This window comes from Mus caroli, unplaced genomic scaffold (genome assembly GCF_978045245.1).
Source record: "Mus caroli unplaced genomic scaffold, Mus_caroli_1 scaffold_14, whole genome shotgun sequence".
Lineage (NCBI taxonomy): Eukaryota > Metazoa > Chordata > Mammalia > Rodentia > Muridae > Mus > Mus caroli.
In genome coordinates this window covers 12,953,046-12,972,507 of record NW_028227269.1, presented here as the reverse complement: position 1 = coordinate 12,972,507, position 19,462 = coordinate 12,953,046, and positions in this window count along the sequence as shown.

The window sequence follows — 19,462 nt, the reverse complement described above, 5'->3', positions numbered from 1 at the left end:
TTTGTTTTGCTCACAATTCTAGGTTATAGTCCATCATTTCAGGGAAGTCAAGACAGCAGAAACTTGAAACAGCTAGGTAGTCATAGTCAAGAAAACAATAATGAGTAAAAACTTTCCTGTTACTATTAGCTCACTTTCTTCATTTATACAATTCATAAGCCCTGGCTAGGGAATGGTGCCACCTACAGTGGGCAGTCTTTCCTTCTTGAGGTAACCAAGGTAATCCCCCACAGGCATGTTCACAGGCTAAGCAGATCTAGACAATTCCTCACTGAGACCCTGTACCAGGTGATTCCAGATTCTATCAAGTTTATAATTAAAACTAACTCACTACATAGAACCACAATACCACATCATCTAGAAAAATCGAAGCTCCTTTGATGAAGGAGTGCTAATATATAGTTCTTTCAGGGGATGGTCCACCTCAAACTGTCAGAGCTAGGATCTCTGTGTGTGAGAGTTATGTGATTTATGCTGAATGTATACCTTTTGAGACAGTGCACTGAACCTGGAGTTACAGCTGTGGCTAGAACAGCTCTGCATTGAGTTCCCAGGATCTGCTGGACTTTTATGGGGTTACTGGGGACTTGAAATTGGATCCCTTTGCTGTTATAGTGAATATTCTTACCATTTCCCAGTCTGGTAAAGCTAAGGTTTTAAAAGGTAGAGTCAATAATTGTTTTGTTAGCATATGAACAAAATACAGAACACTTACAGATGAACATCCTAGGAAACAATAACATACAGCACAGTAAGTTTACATTTGGGGTGTCAATATTTGCGTAACCACCTTTACAAAGTTCTCAGTGACTGAATCGAACAGCCTATGTGGGATTGTGTTTGATCACAGATAGCTCTATGGTAAGGAAAACAGGGTACTTAGAGCAAGCAGAACTGGGCTCTGATGTTATTTCTCTTTGCTTCTTTCTTATACCTGCCCTCCAAGACTCCATTCCTTCCACTCTGAAGTGGTAGGAGATAGTTCAATCATAGTACCCTCCTTATTAGGTTTCAGATACCTGTAATCAACTATGTTCTGAAAGCATTAAATAGAAAATTCCAGAAATCACCATAAGTTTTAAATAACATTTGTTACAGCATACTGTTAGATAGGATCCACTTTACCATTTCCTAACATCTTACTGTGAATGGTTTATAAATTGCATTTGCCATGGGTATATAAGTGTAGGAAAATATACAATGTATATAGCTATCAGTGCTAGCCATGGCCTCAGGCATTCATTGGGATCTAAATTGTGCAGGGAATTCTGTATGCAGTTATTATGAGAACTGTATTTTATGATGACAGATTCTACGTGCTTTAGATAGATTACTACCAAATAAGTGATCTTCCAGCTAACAGTCCTCGGCACCTGCTAAGATATTGATGTAGTCCTTGGCTACAGTGAACAGGATAGAAAGTTTGAAACAAAATGCTCAGAGCATCTCAGGTTGCCTTCCAAACCATTTTTGGCTACACCACAGAATCAGCCAGTTTCTTTCCTCCCCAGATTCTCTTCATCTGGAAACATTAAACAAGGTTGGCTCTGGGCACAGGTGACTGACATGGTAGGAAGATCCAGCTGCTCCAAGGTTGACCTCGAAAGTGACCAGGATCAAAGTGGATGGCAGGCTTTGTAGATCAAAGGCATTGCCTCCCCCGTAGAGCAACCCAGAGAGTCAATGTCAGGGCTGCTGGCAAGCCCAGGCTTCAGGAACATCATGCTCCTATCAGGTCATGCTGTTAATTAGGCAGCCAAGTGCTTTAGCTAAGGCTTCTGGGTGGTCTGCATGTGCCATTCCAATTGCTCACCATTGCTGGAGCTCTAGGGAACATCCTTAGGTTTGAAGAATGGCTGTCAGGCATAGGCAGAGGGGAAGGTTCCCACTATTCAGCTGAAGCACTCAGCTCCCAGATTGTGGTCATTAGGCCATGGAGTCTGCTGTCTTAGGAACCTGCTTTAAATTAACTGTTGGCTTTGTAATTCCACTTTAAAGAAGAGGTGCTGGTGGGAAGGGGCTGGGAAGATAGCTCTATTACTAAAGTGCCTGCCACTCAATCAAGGAAGGCAAAAGCGAGGGCAGGGGCAGAGACAAGAACATTCCTAGAATTCATTAGTCAGATAGACTGGTTTAATTGAAAAGCTACAGGTTCAATGAGAGATTCTATCTCAAAAAATAAGGGAGAGAACACTCTGAGAAGCCACGTGGTGGACTTCCCTCTCCACTCCCATGTTTACCCACATACACATGTATCCATAGGCACTAGTGCACACATTCATTCTAACAGGTACATCACACACACACACACACACACACACACACACACACACACGCAGACACACACTCACATGCACATGCACGTGCACACACACTGTGATCTGATCCTTCAAACCATTTTGACTTCATAATGTAGCTTTGCTGGCCATAGTAAAAACAATAGATGTTTAAAAGGTTCACCTCATGAGAATCACAGCGATAGGACTCCCACACAGGGGCAGAGTAGACAATGATTAAAGTTTGCAATTCTTGAGAACTTGTAAACTTTCAGTACCACTTTCAGGGCCACTGTAATCTTCACACAAACCTTACCTGGGCTATGTCTACCCCTATTTTATTGCTAATGAAGCTGAGGCTCAGGAACATGAAATGACATGCACAAACACTCAGAAGTAGAGGTATTGGGGAATTTTAAAAGCCCCTCTGATTACAACTTGCATTCATAGCTCTACATTAGAAATGCATGAATAACACCCCAGATCTTTTCTGAAGAAAAACAATTGACATTTCCTTCTGCTTAGGATTTTCTGGGGAGAAAGTGATGTGCTTCTGATCAACTTCTGCTGCCCGAGACTGAGCTCATTCCTGTGTCTCTGGTTCACTACTGGACTGGCTGCTTACCATGCATGGTCCTCTCTGTCTCCAACTGAGCTTCTTTAATAGGGATGGCAGAGTCCCTGGGTCATGATCAGAAGTCTGAGAAACCAGGCCTGGGCTTGAAGCTCTCACACCAACATACATGATTGTCTTTTCATCCAGGATAAGGTGCATCGACAAGAGAAGATGGAGATTATAATTATAGATGGGAACATCTCTCGACCCACACAGCATAGTGTCATTTGGTTGGGTAAAGGTTGATGAGTAGGGCCCCTGATCGAATCAATTGATCCAAAGTTACAACCTTTACACTAGGTCACTGTGTCGATAATAGGAATAATTGGCAACTTCATACTATCTTATCATTTGCATTCACAAATGATGTATAAAGAAAAGAAATCAGAATGTTAAGGTTGCCTTTTTCTTAGCTTAAGTAGCACATGTACTTAAAAATCAAAGGTGGATATAAAATTTCCACTTCATTTATTCAGACCTTTATGACAAATGGAAGAAAATCAACTATTTGATTCTTCCACTGTGGTGCCTTGCAATTCAGAGTGAGACTTGAAGCACACGGAAGCACTACCCTGGCTCACTGGCTTTAAGAAAAACTTGCAAGGCTTGGGTAGCTCAGTAAAGTGACTCCCAGAACCAACAGTGGAAGCTGGATGTGTAATCTCTCTGCGCAGAAGGGAAAGACTGGTAGATCTTTGGAACTCGCTGGCCAGTCAGCTTAGACAGACTGGTGAGCCCCTGGGTCCAGTAAGAGGCCTTATGTCTAAAACCAAAGTGAGCAGCACCTGACACTATTGCCTGAGGTTGACCTTTAGTCTCCACATGTACACATGCATGCATATGAACCTGCACACACAATACACACACACACACACACACACACACACACACACAAACAAAATTAAAAAATTTCCCATGAAAAGTAAAGGCAAAGAGGAAACACAAAGTTCTCGCTGTCTCTTCCCAATCATTCCTTCTTTCATGCCTCCTGTCCACTCAGCTCTTAGGTCTCCAGCCACAGAGAATGGTTGGTTTTTCTCCAACACCTGTCTGCCTCACTATTTCTTTGCTTTTTCTTTTTCTTTTTTTTTTATTACGTATTTTCCTCAATTACATTTCCAATGCTATCCCAAAAGTCCCCTATACCGCCCCCCCCCCACTTCCCTACCCACCCATTCCCATTCCCCTGGCCCTGGCATTCCCCTGTACTGGGGCATATAAAGTTTGTAAGTCCAATGGGCCTCTCTTTCCAGTGATGGCCAACTAGGCCATCTTTCAATACATATGCAGCTAGAGACAAGAGCTCTGGGGTACTGGTTAGTTCATCATGTTGTTCCCCCTGTAGGGTTGCAGATCCCTTTAATTCCTTGGGTACTTTCTCTAGATTCTCCATTGGGAGCCCTGTGATCCATCCAATAGCTGACTGTGAGCATCCACTTCTGTGTTTGCTAGGCCCCGGCATAGTCTCACAAGAGACAGCTATATCTGGGTCCTTTCAGCAAAATTTTGCTAGTGTATGCAATGGTGTCAGCGTTTGGAAGCTGATTATGGGATGGATCCCTGGATATGGCAGTCTCTAGATGGTCCATCCTTTCATCACAGCTCCAAACTTTGTCTCTGTAACTCCTTCCATGGGTGTTTTGTTCCCAATTCTAAGAAGGGGCATAGTGTCCACACTTTGGTCTTCATTCTTCTTGAGTTTCATGCGTTTAGCAAATTGTATCTTATATCTTGGGTATCCTAAGTTTTGGGCTAATATCCACTTATCAGTGAATACATATTGTGTGAGTTCCTTTGTGATTGTGTTACCTCACTCAAGATGATGCCCTCCAGGTCCATCCATTTAGCTAGGAATTTCATAAATTCATTCTTTTTAATAGCTGAGTAGTACTCCATTGTGTAAATGTACCATATTTTCTGTATCCATTCCTCTGTTGAGGGGCATCTGGGTTCTTTCCAGCTTCTGGCTATTATAAATAAGGCTGCTATGAACATAGTGGAGCATGTGTCCTTACCGGTTGGGACATCTTCTGGATATATGCCCAGGAGAGGTATTGCTGGATCCTCTGGTAGTACTATGTCCAATTTTCTGAGGATTTCTTTGCTTTTTCATGTGGGGAGGTATTTTTTTCTTTCCTTCTTGATCTCCTCTTAATCTCTAAGTTTAAGGAGCCCAATGCTGACCATCAACCTGAGCGAACGCTTCGCTACCCATCTCAAGGTTCTGCTGAGCTTTTGGCTTGTGTGAGCCCCTCTCTAGATTAAGGAGATCATTCAGGACACAGATGAGTTCCTGTTGTTTCGAGCATCTTGTACAGGCATGATAGTTAGAATATACATCTTTGTCAAATAACCAAATACCTGCTTTGAATGTCATTTATTCTTTGAGAAGGAAGTTTTTGTGGCCTTCAATTACATAATTCTTCATGTCTTCTTTTTATTTTACAATTGCACTCCCATTTCTTTTAAGGTATTCCTTTGCACAATTGAATACAGGACCTTCCTTAGCAGTTGCATATATTGAGTTAGCTGGAAATACAACTACAAACAGAATGGAGGCATGTCATGGGAAGAAGCAAGGCCTCCAGCTGTGTAAGATGGTTCTGGGCTGTCAAGCCTTGTCACTGGCCAGTGGGACATCCCTATGATCACACAGTTTCCTTTCAGCCTAATCTTATTTTGCTCCTGTCCTGGGCCTGTCTGTATGGGCATTGACCTCCCATTTTAGACCACAAGAAGTTTTGGATAGGGTGTGGTGTACAAAGAATGAGGGTGTGAGTAGGCGTAGACATTTCAATAAATAGTCCTATCCCAGAGGGTTTTCTGATCAGAAGCAGGATGGAGGAAAGGGAAGTCAAATAAACAAACACTAAAGCTTTGAAATAGTTCCTGGAGAGGTAGATTTTAAATCACATTCTTGTCTAAGTGTACAATGAATATATGCATATGAACCTATCTACATCATCAACCTGTAAATGTATATTTAACTGCATGAAATTACATCTGTAACTTTGTATACAAACATACTGATGCATATCTCAGGATATACACATGCTTCTGTGCATATGTACCGATGTGTGCATGTGTGTTTGTTACTTTTGCATTGCTGTGAGCACGGTATTTGGTATTTAAGATGACTTAAGGAGAGAGAGCTCTATTTACACTCATTTACACTTTCTGGTGCTTTATTCCATCACGACATGATTGATTGGTTTGGTTTATTGTGATGGAAGAATATGAAATAGGCTCTTCACATCACAGTTGACCAGAAGACAGGTAGGAACAGGGACTCATAGAGTCTTTGAAGATCTACCCCTATTAATCCATTTGTATAAGCTAGACTGCACCTCTCAAAGGTTCCACAGCCTCTCAAAATAACATCAGCTCAGAGCAAGCATTTAAAATACAAGCATATGAGGGACATATTATCTTTAAATAATAGCAAACAACACACATATTCCTTGAAGTACACCAAGGCTCACTGATAAGCATATGTACATAAAAATATTATAATCAAACCTATAGTGCATGCATAGTTGTATATGTGTATGTCATGTAGCAATCTTTCATTATTCATATGAAGGAATGAGCATGAATAGTTTCCATATATAGAGAAATAATGCTTATATGGAATCCTATCAAATCTTAGACTTAAATATGCAATGTGAGTTATTTTTGTAGAGGGAACACAGTAAGAAGAAAATCAAAGACTGTGTTTAACGTTTTCTTTCAAAGTATTTCTTTCAAAGTATTTTCTTTCAAAGTCTGGGAAAGTACTTTGCATTTAGTAGGCTTCTGGTGAGCATTTTTGTTGGTTATGTCTTTGAAAAGGATGAGGATGTGTGAAGATGAGCCTGGTTGCTGAACTAAGTCAGCCTAGAATCTCGGTGGCAGTCAGGAGCCTGCAGTGTGTGGACTTCCTTTCCCTAATCGGCTTCTTCCTCTTTGACATGAGTGCACGGTGTGAACTGGCGCCAGGACTCTTTGTTAGTGGTTATATGCTCTGCCTTTCCATTTTTGGCAGTCATTAGTGGACCCAGACTTAGCCTTGCAATGCTTTTAGCAGAAGTCTGCCTAGACAACAAGGAGAGGACTGTGCAGACCAAGGTCTGCTCGATGGTAGCAGATCGAGGTCAGCAATGTCTTCAACAGCTCTTTCCTCCCCCTTGCTCCCATCTGTTTGACTGCAGCTCAAGGGATTTAGAATGAAGAGAGGTCTAAAAGAATAGCCACAGATGTTCTCTATCGTGCTGTAATTGTCAGAGCCTGCGCTGCTGCAAGGAAGCAGAAATGATGACACAGATCCCCCTTTTTTTGAGGATTCTATTTCTTTGTCACAACCATTCCCTCCTTTAGCACTGCTTCTCATCCTTCCTAATGCTGCCATCCTTTAATACAGTTCCTCATGTTGCAATGACCCCCACCCTTAAGGTGGTTTCATTCCTACATTGTAACTGTAATTTCACTACTGTGACAGGTCATAATGTAAATATATGATATACAGGACATACCCTAAGGGGGTCGTGAATCCACAGGTTGAAAACTACTGCTTTAGAGTGTGGATTAAATTTTCCTCATATGTAATATAGAGACTTGGTCTCTTCTTTACCTGCCTGCAAAGACTTATTACAAGAATCAAATGGGACCACTTATAAGCTCTGTAAAACACAGTGATTTTGTTGAGACTATGGTGATAATTCAACCATTTTTTGCTGTTTAGGCTTTAAAATACAGCCATGAGGGCTGGGAAGATGGCTCAGGGATTATGGGTATATACTCCTCGTGCAGGGAATCTGAGTTTGATTTCTGGCATCCATGCTGAGTGGCTCCCAACACCTGTAACTGCAGCTCCAGGGCGTCAGACACCTCCAGGCTCTCTAGTCACGTACACTCACTATACATACAACTATACACACGTGCATGCACATAATTTAAAACAAAATTAGAAAACTGTAGTCTGAGGCAAGGCAAACATTTAAGCATTGATTAATTTAGTAAATCTCAAACAGAGTGGAAAGACCTGCCCAGCTTCTGCAAGTTATAATAACAAGCTCTAGGAAAGACCACAGAATTTTGATGCAGAATTTTGATGCCAGTGAACATGGTAGATTCTAAGATGTTCAAAGGAAGATGCAGTTGAGATTCACACTTAAATAATGATCCATTTATACAGGAAATGATACAAGGGCCTCAAAACAGATTTTGATGGCCATGTAGAAATCTTTTTTTTTTCCAGTTTTGTTTGTTTGTTTGTTTGTTTTGTTTTTATTTTCAAGACAGGGTTTCTCTGTGTAGCCCTGGCTGTCCTGCAACTCACTTTGTAGACCAGACTGGCCTCGAACTCAGAAATCTGCCTGCCTCAAGAAGTTTAAAATACAGGAAGTTCAGGGCTTCTTGAGTTCTGATCACTTGAATATTAGGAAATAGCATTCAGGACTCTGAAAATCCTGAGTGGATGATAAAATAATATCTTTATTATCAAATTCCAGTTGAAATGTAGCACATATTTTATTTATAAGTATAGGAGAAAAAAATCACAGTCTTATTTGCAAAAACTGTAAAGACAATAAATATTGCAATTTTATGACAATTTTTAAAACTAATCATTTTACTAATACTAAAATCATGATATTTATTAAATGCTTATTATATTGCTTTTAATGTCATGTGGTGGACTGTGGAGATGGCTCAGTGCATCAGAGCACTCACTACACAAACATGAGGATCTGAGTTCAGGTGCCCAGCACACACATAATGCTTTGCATGGCCATGTGTGCCTGTAACCACAGGACTGGGTGGTACAGTGAAGAAGTAAAAAATAAGATTGTTAGAAGTTGCTGGCTGCTAACCTAGCCAAAAAGCATCAAGTTTCAGGTTCAGCAAGAGACCCTGCCTCAAAGAGAGAAGGTAGAGCAGAATAAAGCAAAGCACCCATACAGATGTGTACACATGTGTACACCACAGCCTCAACCTCTCTCTCCCTCTTTCTCTCTCACACACATACACACACACCACTTCATATCAAAGAAGCACACACGTTACTACACCATATGTTTATTTTTAATAAACTCCAATGAGATTTTAGTGTGAGCCATTTTTGTTCACATTTAAAGTACCCTGGAAATTGTTTTAGGCTTCACTGCACTGCCAACGGTACTCATGGAATGGAATCAGTTATGCGATGATGGGAATTATAATCCAATGTGGCTGAGGGCCAGCTAAGCCATGACCCTCATGTACTCAAATGTGAAGCTGGAGGTGTGACAAATATATGTTAAACACAAAGAGGAAGGAAACACTCAACAGACAATCCCTGGTGGCAGAAGTTAGAAGTTAGGAAATGAAGGAGAATCTAGGTATATTTGTCAGTGCAGATTTCTACTTGGATGGCATTAGCCATGAGCATGTAGGCTACACCGAAAAGCTTAGATGAGTTTATTCTACTTATTATGGTAGGAAAGATATGAATCATCGGCGGGCCAAGGTTCTCTTGCTCCAATGAGAAAGAGGACTTGGTAGACAAGAAGCTCCTCAAATGCTGGTCTCTGGAGGTTTTTGTTCCCCATAGGGTTCAATACAAAAAAGAGGAGGAGCAGAAGATGCAAGTGGTATTCCACTGTGACAACCCCTGTGCAGAGTTCAGGCAGCCCCACCCTTGGCCCTTGTCTGCAGCCATTATTATAACAATCAGTCTAGACTCTGAGACCCTTGGCCCTGAAGACTTGACATCTCTCTGGAATTCTGGCCATCACGAAAATGGCTTCTTTTCTCTAGCTCCATTGAGTCTTTTTTCAGCTAACCCAGGGCTTATTGCCTCTGCCTTTTCTTCCTGCCCTGGGTCTCTTTTGGTTTGGCCAATCAGAGTCATTAAGGCTTTGCTTTGCTACTCCAGTCATGGTGATCCTTCCCTCACTAAGATGGAAATGGTTTATTGAGGTATGTAATTGAAACTCTCGTACAAATTGTCCTCCAGGAGCCAGGACAATCAGGTGCAATCTTTTACATAGTTGTCTCAAGGCATCTGAAAACTGTTCAAGACAGCTGGTGCTGGCATAAGGATAGTCTGTCTGTTACACTGACAAGCCCTTTGCTCAGTGCAACTGGGGCTATAATGAAGAGACCAGTACCCTCTGATAAGGGAGTCAAATTGCCTCTGTCTTCAGTGCATTTTCTTATTTACAGGAAAATGAACATTAAAAAATATTTAAAAAGGAAATTTACCATTAATACTAACAGTCATTTTGACAGATTTTAATTGTAGTTTTTACAATGTTTTACAACTGCCCAGAGTCCAAAGAGAAGGGAGTCCCCTATTCTTTCTCAAAAACAGTACTAGTGGTCAATTTAACTGAACATACTTGTGTGAGACAATACACTAATTATGTGGGCATTTGCCTCTGATGACTTGTGCTCTTATTTAGAAAACTAAATCAGAGAGAGAGGTCACATGGTGGTGAGGCAGAGATTTAAACCAATGGAATCCATTTTCTCTGGAGTCAATTACAGCAGCACACCGTGTCTCCAAGTGCAGAACTTTCATGAAGGCAGAAGGCAGAGGTGCTTTTAAGGGATGACAGCATACTGTCCCTAGGTTCTTCCAACCGAGCTGCCTCCCTAACTCCACTTGTTAATGGTAAAGAGACTATGAGGAGAGAGAGCCTGATTCATCTGTATGAAGGGAGAGAAGGGACACCAAGGTGGAATTCCTGGGAACAGGCACGGTCGGCCTAGTACGGGGTTGCAGGGTTAGCAGGACTTCTTGGCTGGTGCCATGTGTGGGGGGAGGGGGGGAAGCACCTCCTTGATAATGATACCTCCAATTTCATCATTGTCAGCTGCATTCTGGAGTCAAGACAAGGTACCTTGCAGCATCTTGGGTGAATTGATAGCCCTGTTACCATTGTTGGCCAATTAGAAGCCACAATCAATTGTGTGTATGTAACGAAAGGGGACTGGGATCTCTAGCACAATAGAAATTAGAGGCCAATCACCTTCGAATTTTTTTTTTAAATATAAAAATTGAACTAGAAGCAACAAAGTAACCCAGTAACATAGTTAAAATCCATTACACTGCACATCTCTCTATTTTGACACTTGAAGTAGAAGGGTATATGAGCTATGGTACACAGAATTGTATTATATCAAGATACCACATAAAGTTTCCAAAGAGCAAGGGGCACTTTCCAGAATCTTGCTTTCTTGAGGCCAAAGATGAGCCCGGACTGAGATGCACACAAGACTATTAAAGGGGATGCCCACAAACGGCTTCCCTCTTCACTAAGTACCTCTGTTCTTTCCGCAGCATACTCAGGACAACTGATTAAATAATTATGTAAAATCTTTCAGAGCCTTGCAAGTTGCTACCTCCAAAAAAAAAAAAAAAAAATCATACAGAGAGCTCCAGACTCAAGGCTAAAGGTTACCTTTGACAAGGTTTCCTGCTGTGGCTGTTGGGTTAGAAAAATCAGCAGCAGCAGCAGTTTAATCCATCTGTGAACCCTGCATGCTACAGCTCCAACCTCATATGCCAGACACAGCCACTGGTGTAAACAATGGCATCATTATGTTGGGGGTATGCTTGGATGTAAGGTCTGCCCCATAAGAGGAAACTCCACCTGGTACTATAAATCTGGTCAAAAGCTGGTGGCTCAGGAAGTCAAAGGCCACGAGGAAGAACCCACTACCGTTGTTTTGCTAAATGGAGTTCTTGTTAACCTGTCTCTGAAATATTTGTATTTACAACCATAGATTAGTGCTTCCTTCCCTTAGGCAGAGAAGCTTCTATTTGTAGTCAGTAACAGTTAATGCAGACTCACTGTGACTGGCCAAAGTGCTGCACACAAGCATTTGTTGAGTAGTAGGCTCTAAGAAGGACATAGGTACCACCCGCTCTAAGGCTCAGGAAACGCTGAGAAGAGCAAGAGGATGGTAGAAGTACCATGACAAAAGTCCAGACATTACACATATTGCGTTCATGAACTCACTGCTGCTGTGCTTGCCTAGGTAGTGTGTTCATTACCTCATCACTGTGCTTGCCTACATAAACTTGCATAAGACAAAGCCTTCAACAGTCCATCACAGGACGAGGAAAGACTGCAGAAACCCACCCCCTTTCCTGTATTGCTATTGGAAGGTAATGGTTGGTTGCATAGAAGGGAGACAATTTCTTCAGTGGTGTAGGCACTGGTGAGATGGTTATTCCCCAGTGAAGAATTCCACATATATACTCATGCAAGCAATGCTAATTAAACTTGGTCTGTCTGTCTGTCTGTCTGTCTGTCTCTCTCATACACACACACACACACGCACACAAGCATGAATGTATACACATTTTCATGTGTTTTTGGTTTGGAGATAATTTGTATGTGTACTTGTGTGCTTGCATGTGTGTGTGTGTGTGTGTGCTTGTGTGTGTGTGCCTGTATGTAGAGACTTGTAAAGAAGGATTCCAGGGGAAATGAGAGGGGAGTGAGAGAGGGTAATTTGAGGGTATAAAGACCAAATTATGCACATGTATGAAATTGCCAAAGAGAAAGAAAATAAAAAGAAAAAGAAAGTTTTTCCTGTATAACTTTGCTTCATTTAACTTCCTCTTTAGCATGTGTGATGGCATACAAGTTAATAATCTTAAATCCATAACATATACATATACATACATAATTATTAATGCATTAGTTAATTTGGTAATTATTGAACAAGCATTTAAGTCTAAGACTATTACTTCAATTTTTGTGTTATTTAGTCTCAAAAGAAATTCCCTTCTCCATTTTGGTTTGTTTAAGGGCTTAAATTTGAGAAAAATACTGATTTCCTCCTTCTCTGCCACCACCCCGTCCTCTGCCACCTCCTCACCTCCTCCTCTTCCTCCACCTTGGCAATAGACACACCTCTATTCAACTCATTTTTGTTAGTAATGTGCTGTGGGGTTTTAGTTAATATTCAAATGACAATATGAATACATATTCTTTTAAAAATATTTACTGTTGATCGTGTGTGTGTGTGTGTGTGTGTGTGTGTGTGTGTGTGTGTGTGTGTATCTGTATGGAGGTATGTGTAAATGAGTGCCATGTCTGTGGAATTTGAAAGAGCATGTTCCATCCCCTGGAGCTGACGTTACAGGCAGTTTTGAGGCATCAGATTTGAACACTGGTCCCTGAAAAAGCAGCAAGCAAGCACTCTTAGGGGCTGAGCTATCTCTCCAGTCCTGGGAAAGGATTCTCTTCTAAATTTTACAGATATAAGATAGAAACAACATGCCTAAAAGTCTTACATGATAGTGCAAATCCAAGCAAGTATGAAAACCAGATTTCAAATGCCACCTAATTCATTTCAAGGCTTATTATTCTTATCCTATTATATATTGTCTCTCTGATATACATTACCCTGGCATATGGTAATGATTTTTATACACCTCCCTTACACAACTGTGGTGTCCCTATGTGCAGAGAATGTAATTTATTTATCTTTGAGTTCCTCCTGCCAAATTGAAAGTCTTATTAAGAGTAAGGAATTAGGCAAGAAAGAAACAAATGAATCAATAAGAGAAAGCTTCATTACTGTTTAAAACTTTCTACTGGATGGTCCATGTGTTTAAAACTAGAAATGCATTAATGTCTTAGATACACTCATTCAAGTAGATATGTGGGGTCCAACATATGGAGAGCTGGAGAATTTACCACCAGCAGTGATGAGATTCCTGGAGTCTGTTGTTTTTCCATCTTGAGACAAAGCAGGTGGTTCATCACATGGGGTGGTAGGGAATTCATGGAAAAAGAGTTCTGAGAGGATGTTAGGGTCAGAGAGAGGATGTGGAAGTTGAACCATGGTCCACACAAGAACTGGGAACCACTCCAAAGGATCGGAGTTCCAAGAGAGAAAAAAAATCTGTCTCCTTGGGATTCCATTCCATTGTGTGAGCAATGTTTAGAGAGAGAACGGAAGAAAAGGCCATGTTTGCCTACGTTGTTTTCCTTTTCTATACAATAATAGGGCTTACTGTTTGTTTCATTTTATTCGTTAATAATTTGCTCATAGTATTGTTTCTAGTTTATTAGGATATTTATATTTTTCAAAAATATCTACAAGGTATGGTTAAGCATACTGGGGATTTCTCACCCTCTCAGGCTTTCTTTTTCATTTGATTATAGATTTTTCTCCATTAACATCCTCAGCATAGCAAAACAAGACCCAGAGATAGAGGCACAGACCAGGGTTTGTAGGTGTCTCTGTTATGTATTAGATCTGTACAAATTCCCTCTTCATTTCTCATTGTTCAGTATACTCAATTGTATCTAACCCTTGAACTATAATGAAGATTAAATCAGATAGTCATGTGACAACGTCTGTAGGATATAAAATATTTGCTTTGATGACTAAGGAAAGCCGTAGTCTTTCTAAATATTTTCGGCAAAGATTGTTTTGATGGGAAGCAGTGAAGGGACAGTCGGGGAACAGCAAGACCTACTTGACCTGCATCACATGCTGTTGAGCAGCCTTCATGGGAGAGTAATCTCAAACAAATGTGGACTAGAAATACATCATATAAACAAGTGAGGGGAAAGCTTTATATTCATCCTACCAGGACTGAATACAAACAGGGTAGAGGTTATACGCTACACACTTTCTTGGGCTCAAACATGCAGCTAGGAAAGATACTGTCCCATGAGTTCCACAAGTCAGAAATATCTTTAGTGGGTGTGTTTGAATGTCACTGAGGAGTCCTGGACAGACAGTTCTGTGCCCAGGTCCTGCACGGTGACCTCCTTCTCGGGTGCATGTACAGCTGGACTTTTAGAAATGAGACCAGAAGTGTCTTAGATTTTAGTATATTTGAAATACAAGCAATGTCTAAATATGCTGCAGGAATTTCTGCCTTTTGCATCATGTTGGCATACTGGTGTGTTTTCAGTTTAGGATGTTCTACCTGAATCTTCAAGTCCATTCTTCCTTAAATCATGGGGAAAATTACACACCATTTGTGTGTGTGTGTGTGTGTGTGTGTGTGTGAATGATAGAATGGAAATTCAGAGATTAGGTATGGTTGTTAAAGTAAAGGAGAAACAAACCCTGTTGAAAAGTAAAATAAAAGGCCGGCGTGGTGGTGCACGCCTTTAATCCCAGCACTCGGGAGGCAGAGGCTGGCGGATTTCTGAGTTTGAGGGCAGCCTGGTCTACAAAGTGAGTGCCAGGACAGCCAGGGCTACACAGAGAAACCCTGTCAAAAAATAAAAAAAATAAAAAAAAAAAAGAAGAAGAAGAAAGAAAGAAAGAAAGAAAGAAAGAAAGAAAGAAAGAAAGAAAGAAAGAAAGAAGAGAAAAATAACCTTACTCTTACTTATGGCTGAAGCTGCAGCTCCATCATAGAGCTGTTGAGTAGCACACAAAGCCTTGGGTTTGTCCACAGCACTGCAAAAGCAGGTGCTTTTTTAGAAGCAAGGAGCAACAGTACAGTGCTTGAGCACACAACTGCAGAAAACATTATAGCATTTATTTAACTTATTTGGATAAATAAATGATATTTTAAATACATATTTTAAAATTTTAATTCTATATTTAATTTACTTTTTACACTCCATATTCCATTCCCCACCTCCCCATCCACAATCTGACTGCTTCCCATCCCACAACTCCTCTCTACCCCAACGCATCTCCATGTGGATGTCCCCCTCTCACCTGACCTCTAAATTCCCTGGGGCCTCCAGTGTCTTGAGAGTTTGTGCATCATCTCTGAACAAACACAGATCTGGAAGTCCTCTACTGTACATGTATTAGGGGCCTCATATCAGGTGGTGTATGCTGCTCTTTGGTGGTCCAGTTTTTGAAAGGTCTCAGGGGTCCAGATTAATTGAGACTGCTGGTCTTCTCAGCCTTCTTTAACTCAACAACAGGGTCAACTGCTTCTGTCCATTGGTTGGGTGCAAATAAGTGCATCTGACTCTTTCAGCTGTGTGTTGGGTCTTTTAGAGGGCATGATAGATCCCATTTTGTGAGCCCTCCATAGCCTCAGTAATAGTGTCAGGCCTTGGGATCTCCCCTTGTGCTGAATCCCACTTTGGGCCTGTTGCTGGACCTTCTCTTTCTCCAGCTCCTCTCCATTTCCATCCCTGTAATTCTCTCAGACAGGAACAATTATGTGACTGTGGGATGGCAACTCCAACCCTTACATGATGTCCTGTCTTCCTGCTGGAGGTGGGCTCGAAGTTCCCTCTTCCTACTTTCAGGTGTTTCATCTAATGTCCCTCCCTTTGAGTCCTGGAAGTCCCTCACTTCCCAGATCTCTGGTGCATTCTGGGGTGTCCCTCCCATCCTCCTATTTCTTGAAGTTGCCTGTTTAAATTCTTTCTGCTAGCCCCCTTCAGTCCTTTTCCCTCACCCAGTACCAGATCAGGTTCTCCTCTTCTCCCTCCCACTTCCCCCCACACCTTCCACTTTCCCTCCCAGGTCCCTCCCTCCCCACTTGTGATTGCTTTCTTCTCTCTCCCAAGTGGGACTGAGGAGTTTTCACTTGGGCACTTCAGCTTGTTGAGCTTTTTGAGTTCTGTGCACTGTATCTTGGGTATTCTGTACAGTTTTTGTTTTTGTTTTTTTTGTTTGTTTGTTTTGTTTTTTGGTTTTTTTTTTTTTTTTTGCTAATAACCACTTATTAGTGAGCACATACCATGCATGTCCTCATTCTTAATAGCTGAGTAGTACTTCTTGACTACTCCTGTAGAAAAAGGATAGAAGGAAGGACGGAAGGAAGGAAGGGAGGGAGGGAGGGAGGGAGGGAGGGAGGGAGGGAGGGAGGAAGGAAAGAAGGATGGAAAAAAGGAGGGAGAAGAATAAATACCTAAATAAATAAAGGAATAAAGAAAGGTTTTATACTATATATAAAGTGGGAATGAATGTGAAACACATTTCAGTAACTATTCCATTAAGCCATCTTCCTTGGAAAACATCTATTCTGACTTATACCATGTTTAAATTGATTACATATTTACTATCTCTCATTATAAGCCATAAATTCCTCAAGTATGACTTTTTTTATTTTTATTTTTGTCTGTTTGTTGTTTTTTGTTTTTTCGAGACAGGGTTTCTCTGTATATCTCTGGCTGTTCTGGAACTCACTCTGTAGACCAGGCTGGCCTCTAACTCAGAAATTTGCCTGCCTCTGCCTCCCAAGTGCTGGGATTAAAGGCATGTGCCACCATACCTCGCCCCAAGTATGACATCTTTATTTCAGTTCTTATTTCTAGGCACTCTTGGGCCCACAGAAGCTCTCATTTTTAAGATCTTTTACAATACGAATCATTTCATTTTGTCTCCTTAGAGCATAGTGGCATGGCTGGAGAGAAGTAATTTGGATCATACAATTTGCATTTTATATTTGTAGAAGTCTTTTACAGCATAGGTTACTAATATTGTTCAAACAGTGCCTTGTATCAGTAAATTTTAGTTGTCACTTGTAGTCAGTGTAGTGGAGGAACTGTGTGCTCCTGGAGATGGGCACTTATCTATTTCCTCTGCTATTTATTCCACCACTCTCATGTATATTACGGTTTACCTTGTTGGTTTATAAGGACCAGGGATTTTATTTCCATGACCTTATAGGTTTGTGAGTTGTCAGTGGGTCCTCCATCATCTGCTTGTTTAAGACAGGCCCAGGTCTGGGCTGGGTCCTGTGCTTCACGCATCTGCTCTTTGCATCTCGGGGTGAAGGAATTGATATCCAAGGTGTGTTCTTTATGAAAAAGGCAGAAGCTCTGAGGATGGAGAAAAGTCTGTGAGGCTTCTTTCAGATTTGACTTGAAGGAGTTATTATTTGCTCTTAGAGTCTCTGGGTCTAGGGGAATCCTGTAGTCATCCCCAAAGTCACTGGGCTGAGGACTCTGTGTGGACAGAGAGTGGGATGTGATGCAGGTCTTCCTTTATTTTAGAAATTTATTTTCTGTATATTTAGAGGGTTTTTTTTTCCATTTGTGTTTAACTTCATTAAGTCTCAGATAACAAAACTTTGAATATCTACAGGACTGAATAACTGTTTTTCCAGATTCTTTTTCTCTGAGACAGGATTTCACTCTATAGCCCTGGCCTAGAAATCAACCTGTAGACCAGGCTGGCCTTGACTTCACTGAGATCTGCTGGCCACTGCCTCCTGTGTGCTGGGATTAAAGATGTGCACCACCACTGCCACCAGGTTCCAGATACTTTAGTATCCAGTTTTTTTTTTTGTTCTTATTTTTTATTTAGTTTTTCTAACCCACCCACCTTTGGTCTGCTCAGACTCCATCCCTGGTCCCTTCCCTCCTTTCCCCTCTCCCTCTCTTTCCTTTCCTTTCCCCTCCATTATCCCCCTCTTCCACAGCATTCTTTTTCACTTTCTGATATTTTAAAGACTGCAGTGAGCAGCAAGAACATAATTAACAGACAAAATAATTTTTAAAAGAAGACAAATTCAACATTGTTTCATTTTTAAAGTTTTCTTCTAAAAGTGTGTGTGTGTGTGTGTGTGTGTGTGTCCACAGAGACCAGAAAAGGGTATTGCATTCTCTAGAGCAGGAGTCACAGACCTTTTTGAGGCTTGGAAACTGGACTCAGGTTCCCAAGAGCAGTACATGCACTTAACCACTGACCCATCTCTCGAGTCCATAAACATTGTTTTCCACTGACAATAATCATGGTAGAAATTTGAGATTATTCAACTTAAATTGATTTATAAAGCTTTAGAAACTTAACTTTACTGGTTACAAAGCAATAGCATGAATATAGAAAGGATAACTATACAACACTATGATTACTAAAACTACCCTTAGTCATAACCTCAAAGATCAGGCCTAACTGGTATTGGCTTAAATGTAAATATTTATATAATGCATGAACAAAATTATAAAATCACTAGAAAAATCTAAATTAAGATTTGAACAGATTGTAGCTGAATCAAAAAATACAACAAAACCCCTCAACATCAGAAGCCTCCTACTAACACATAAACTAATCTGAATAGTCAAAGAAATGGAAATGACTTCAAGAAAACAGGATGAAACATGAAGACGCTACAAATGTCACGGAACCTATTCAACACATATAATTTCATGAATGCTACAAAATAAAATTGATGAAACTTTCTAGCATTAAAATGTCACTTATTAATACTTTAGTTATCGACTGTACAATATTGACTCTCCTGATAAGCTCTCCTTTGCTGACTTGGTGGATTAGCTGCTACTCTTGGCTACAGTGACACCAGGGCATTCTCCCATAGGAAAGTGTGCATTGCTCCCTCAAGCCAGCATGATGCACACCAGTTCAGTCTTCTTTGATCCCCAGTATCCTCTCTCTAACAATTAAAGTTGGTGAGAAAACGTTTAAATCAGCCAGTGCAGAATAGAAGCCCTGTTGCCGTGAAGCTGGGTGCACTGGGAGACTTGTAAAAGAAGAAGGGAGCATCCGAGTAGGCACGAGAAAGGCAAAGCATTGGTAAAGCCGAGACAGAACAACAGCTGAGATAGAACGACAGACATTTAAATCTCAAAGTGATCTGCAGGAAGACTGGTCCATTAGTGCTTGGAAATCTCTACCACAAGGAAATTGA